Source organism: Curcuma longa, unplaced genomic scaffold, assembly GCF_044706935.1.
Source record: "Curcuma longa cultivar G26 ecotype Majalengka, Jawa Barat unplaced genomic scaffold, ITB_CL_G26_1.1 contig_27600, whole genome shotgun sequence".
In the NCBI taxonomy this organism is placed as follows: Eukaryota; Viridiplantae; Streptophyta; class Magnoliopsida; order Zingiberales; family Zingiberaceae; genus Curcuma; species Curcuma longa.
This window is the reverse complement of record NW_027433463.1, coordinates 1-5,496: the sequence shown is the minus strand read 5'-3', so window position 1 is coordinate 5,496 and position 5,496 is coordinate 1. Positions and strand designations below refer to the sequence as shown.

The 5,496-nt window shown below is 40.1% G+C and overlaps 1 long non-coding RNA gene across 1 annotated transcript; it reads right to left on the bottom strand.

Annotated features, from left to right (window-relative positions):
* Window positions 1-1,464: 1,464 nt before the first annotated feature.
* On the bottom strand, window positions 1,465-2,737 carry LOC141819062 (uncharacterized). The gene is made up of 4 exons (XR_012601034.1): window positions 2,686-2,737; window positions 1,830-1,924; window positions 1,659-1,716; window positions 1,465-1,577 (listed from the first exon to the last, which is right to left on the bottom strand). It is a non-coding gene; the product is annotated as an uncharacterized LOC141819062 (long non-coding RNA).
* Between the last annotated feature and the right edge of the window lie 2,759 nt (window positions 2,738-5,496).

The window sequence follows — 5,496 nt, the reverse complement described above, 5'->3', positions numbered from 1 at the left end:
ACATTTTGGTGGCTAATGAAGATTTGTTATACCGAGCTGGTTTAAGCCCTAATGCCATCTAACTAGAAGATTCGTTGACCAAGTCCTTGAATAAGAATCTTGCGTTATCGTTGTCCATCGAACACCACAGCCTCGGCCCACTACTGATGTGCGAAAACATGCCAAAATCGAGACAGGAGGTTGGCACATGCTATGGGAAGCATGCCGAGATGGAGATAGGAGGTCGGCACATGTTGTAGGGAGCTTGTCGAGACCGAGATAGGAGGTCGGCACATGCTGCAGGGAGCTTGCCGAGACTGCAGCAAGAGGTCAGCACATACTGCGGGAAGCATGCCGAGACTAGAGCAGGAGGTCAACACATGCTGCAAGGAGCTTGCCTAGACCGAAGCAAGAGGTCAACACATGCTACGGGAAGTAAATTGAGACCAGAAGCATACCGAGACAGGAGGTCGGCACATGCTAAGATCGGAAGCAGAGCCGGTTCTGGTTGTATAAAGGCCCTGGGCGAAATTATAATTTTTGGGCCCTAGATGAGACAAACCAGAGAAACCATGACCAAATTTAATTTTTATACCATTTGATAAAGGATGAAATTTTAACCTTGCTAAATTTCATAATACAATCAATTTCATCTTTAAAAAAACTCCAAGCTTATTTCTAAATGCAGCAAGTACTCTAATTTCTATATTGTAGCACATACTGCAACTTCAGAAACAAGAATCATGAAATCTAATTTCATCAGTGAAAACATTGATATCGCTTCTTGCAAAAGGAAGACAACTTCCTAAAAAAACAAAGAAGCAATCAAAGTCTTGCATACATCTGCATTCTCTTGGATAGATTAGTATGTAGCATAAAGGAACAGAGTTTGGCAGTTTGGTACAAATACAAGAGTTTAAATAATGCAATATAGAAGAGCTTAAATGATGCAACATTACCAATATCAATGATCCACTTGGACTCCCTGCCATTCCTGAAGCCAGCACCTCAATAGGCCTTGCCTTGGAAACTATTGTGAGAAACAACTCTTGCCACTTACTTTGAAACATGATCAAACTTGAGTTAAAATGTCGCTCAAGAAGGTGTGTCCTCTACACATGCAGGATGGAAACTTACTGCATCCATGAACATGTCAACCAATGCCAAAGCACTCATAATGACCAAAACTGAATCCCTCGATGCCTCAATTCGAGTATCCAGTAACTTGAGCTATTGGCCGGGCCTCTGGAACATCCTTTCATAAGTTTCAAGTTGAAGCATGTCCCTTCCATCACTGCCCGACTTTACCCAGAGGGGTTCATCAGTCTGCACTAGCCTGATGAATTCCTCCATTACACTAGCCTGATGAATTCCTCCATTGAATTGCCATATTTTGAAGCCACCGTTTACTGAAGCAATAATATGTGTTCATTTCCAAAGAAGTAAAGAAGGGTAGTGAGTTTCATGTTTACCTCTTCCTTCAACCTCACATTCTCCATGCGTAGCTTCTGCTCGTCGAAGTAGGAGTCCTCATTCGACGGTGGGCCGCCGCAGGATGGATAGATGGAGTCATTTGGTATGGTGCTCTTGTATAGATCCTGAAAATTTTGAGTTTGACCGATTAAATTAGCTGAAACAACCAACCACTTCTTGTGCATTTGCAGACAAGGATTACTTACCGATCATTTATTTTCTCGAGAAATCATTGGAGCGAAACCTTTCTAGCAATAGGAAGATCTGTAGTTCAACAATAGAATATAGAGATTAGTAACTAATCACACTAAGTATACTATCATCTTGCATGAGATTTCAACAAAATATTGGTTTGGTAACATGGGCTGATGCACTACCAGAGAGATAGGTTGTGCTGGTTTCGACAGATTGGATTGGGGAACCACAGAATTTCTAGCAGCTTTAGGAACCAAGGTTGTGGACAGTCTTTGAACTGTCAAAAGAAACAAAATCCTCAATGAAAGCATTTTAAACAATCATTACATAACATAATCCAAACTATCAGAGAGAACTAAGCTAGTGTAACAACATACGAAGCTCACTGGTCTATCAAAAATAGTTTGGTTCTTACCAATCATTGACCTAGCATCAAATAACATAGAATAAGACTTTAAATCTTGGTTATAATATCTCCTCTTTTTTATCAATTGTATTTGCTCAGTGAAGTAAAGCATATCTGGATTTAATTTGAATGAACTAAGTCAATGAATAAACTTCTATAATTTTCTTGTGCCTAGCAAGGGGATAGATATTTTGTGCATAAACCTATGATTGAAGCATCAATAACTTCATAATTAGGAACATTAACTTCACACAACTTTTGACATGAAAAATCTAGCAATAAAGAATCAACACGTACAGTTGATGAGAATCATAAAAAAAAGAACACTAAAAAAAACCACACAATTTTATCTGGTAATTTTGATAAAATTAAAATTTTATTTTAAAATGTAGATATCTATTAGTAATTCCTTTAGGTTCGCTGATGATTGTAATTTTGATAAAATCACACAACTTTTGTTATTCTACTTTGGACAGGTTGTGCACGCCATTACGCCCCAGTAGTACATTTACCACATTGCATAATTGATGCTAAGAGAAATTGTATTTAACATGACTCAAAGAGCTTAATTACCATGAAAAGAGTTCGAAATCGTTAAATTTCTGTAGAGGGGTAGAGGGTAAGTTGCATACTCTGGAGATTGAAGTGGGAGTAGTGGAGCTGGAAGGAACCAGCAGATCACCCAATCTTGCTGACGCCTGATGGTAGTGCAGAGACGGCGGTGTAGAGATGGCGGTGCAGATGTGCGAAAGGAGGACGCCGTCAAGCCGATCAGCTTTGGCATCAACCCTAAACCCAGCAAACGATGGTGGTGGTGCAGAGACGCAGATCGCCCAATCTTGCGGTGCAGAGACAGCGTTGCAGATGTGCGAAAGGAGGGCGTGATCAACTTTGGCGTCAACCCTAAACAGCAAACCGCAGTGCAGAGATACGGCGGTATAGAGATGTGCAAACTGCGAAAGAGGATGCGATCACGCGTCAACCCTAAACCCAGAAATAATATAAAAGTTAGTCTAATTTTTGTGCCCCCTAAATTTATGGGCCATAGGCCGTCGCCCTGGTTGCCCTGGCCCAGGGCCGGCTCTGACCGAAAGCATGCCAAGACAGGAGATTGGCACATGTTATAGGAAGCATGCTAAGACCAGAGCAGAAGGTCAGCATATGCTGTGGGAAACATATTGAAACTAGAGCAGGAAATCGGTCCATGCCAAGACTGGAGTAGGAAACCAACACATGTTGTAGAAAGCATGTCGAGACCGGAACAGAAGATCGGATTTTTAAATTCATAAAGAAATCTTTAAAATTTATCAAATAATCATGCTTACCCTACCTTCCTACATTTCTCTAAACTCATCTTTATAAACTATCCACGTCATGATACCCATACCGGATCAGTTAACTTGAATGCATGTGTTATAAATTGATACAAAAGGAATGAATTCCAATTAGACGAGCTACTGCGAGGACGAGCGACACCTACTACTACTATCCACGTGGCCTGTCTTTTTCTCCTAATGTTGAATTGTTCTACTTGCATTGTTAGTGTTAAGCATATTTGATTTTGACTTGCATTTGAACTTCAAGGCACTACAGTAGAGCTCATTGAGCGGTCTCGATACACTGGAATAAAATATCTTAGTCTCCTCAAATGGAAGAGAGGTTTCCAAAGAAAAGAACCACAGCTGCATTTCTAGACGTGAACATCTCTCATTTCTATAAGATGAAGGTGCGGAGCTTCAGGAGGAGGTAAGGAAAAAAGACAAATAAACAACTTATGTAGCAACAACAGCTGCCAATGAAAGGAAGGGCATTATAAGAAGTGTGCAGACTGCTGAAAGAGTTCTTTCCGTCGCTCTGCCCTCGTCCCCCTCTGTGAGCTCAAATACCTTCCGTTCGAAAAGATAGAAAAGCAATGGGAACATATTTAACAAGTCTAGCTACGGGATCGGACTAAGAAGAGATTCAGGGCAGGGTCTAGCGTACATTAAAGGTGAAGCTCCATATGAGAAGAGCTCCGACCGATAAATTTACTTAAACAGCTTATACTGGAACGGATTTGGGAGTTCTATTCTTTTAGCAATGCTACGAATCTTTCTTAGAAAGGGTTGGGAAAGAGGCTTCATGTTGGATTTAATCTTTTAAGATGGCTATAATGTATATATACGAATATGAATCGAATCCATTTAAATAATCTAATTAAAATTTATCAAATTTTGAATTATTAGATGTGTATTAAATATGTATAATCTTTAGTCCATTTCATTATTATTGGATCTGTATTAAATATGTAGAATCGGTTAATCTGTTTCATTATTATCTATGGGTTGATAATGGATTAAATTTCTATATATAGGGTTTGATCACTGAGAGTTTAGGAACATTAATTGACATCTTGCTTCGTTTTTTATTGGCGAAGATGTTACGGCGCCGTCACTCTAATTCCCTTGGAAGATCACTTTCTTACTTCCACTTCATCTTCTTCTACAGAAATCGAGTAATTGACGCTGCAAGACAACGACTCTCCAATCAAATTTCTTATCGTCATTTACATATTTTATATGTTAAATCATAATTTATTAAAATTAAAATTTTATTTTATTTATATTTTCAATTAAAAGTTATACAATTTAGAATTTATAAATTCTTTCAATCCACACCTTCTCCTTCTTACTCATAACCATCTAGGTGTAAATTACTCGTTCGAGTGAGAATGAAACATTATGGTACAGAATCCCTTTCATATGCGCGAGTTCCTTCTTGAGTTATAGTTATTGGCAGTGGAGCCAGGGGTCAATCCCACTGGTGTCCAGGTCAGGAACTTATAGTACGAAATATGTACCTCACCTGGATTCTTAAACTAAACAGTGTTCGGAACCGTTATTCAACACACAAGCATAGGTCCAAGAGGTTCACAAGGGAGGAACGAGGGACAGCGACGTAGAGGGGAAGGTCTGGACCACTTTTATCAGATGGAGCAGTAGGTTAAGAGATCTCGGATCCCTGCATTAGGATTCGGTAGTAGAAACCACTCCTCGCCTAAGGAAGGGCTCCGTATAGCTCAGGCGGAACATTCTTTCAATAGGGGAGGGAAAGTTGAGGTAGGTCGGTAACCAACAAGGAGAATAATGGGCTCCGTATAATTGGAGATCACTTGACGAGCCGGTTATAGGATCAGTTTCAAGGTATAGGATACCTGAACATAGGGAAGACGAAAACAAAGGTTAAACCAGAAGCAGCTCAAGAAGTGGGGATGGCGCCAGGGAGCCAAAACAAGATAGCATCGTGACGTGTTGTAGCTGCAGGGGTAACACTAGAAGTGAATGAAAATATGTCCTCGTATGAAAATATGTAACTCGTTTGCAGAGGTGCCATCTTGTGCTTCACCGGCTTCTGCCCATTCACGCATTCATGGCATTACATATGAGTTGACCCTTTTACGCTCA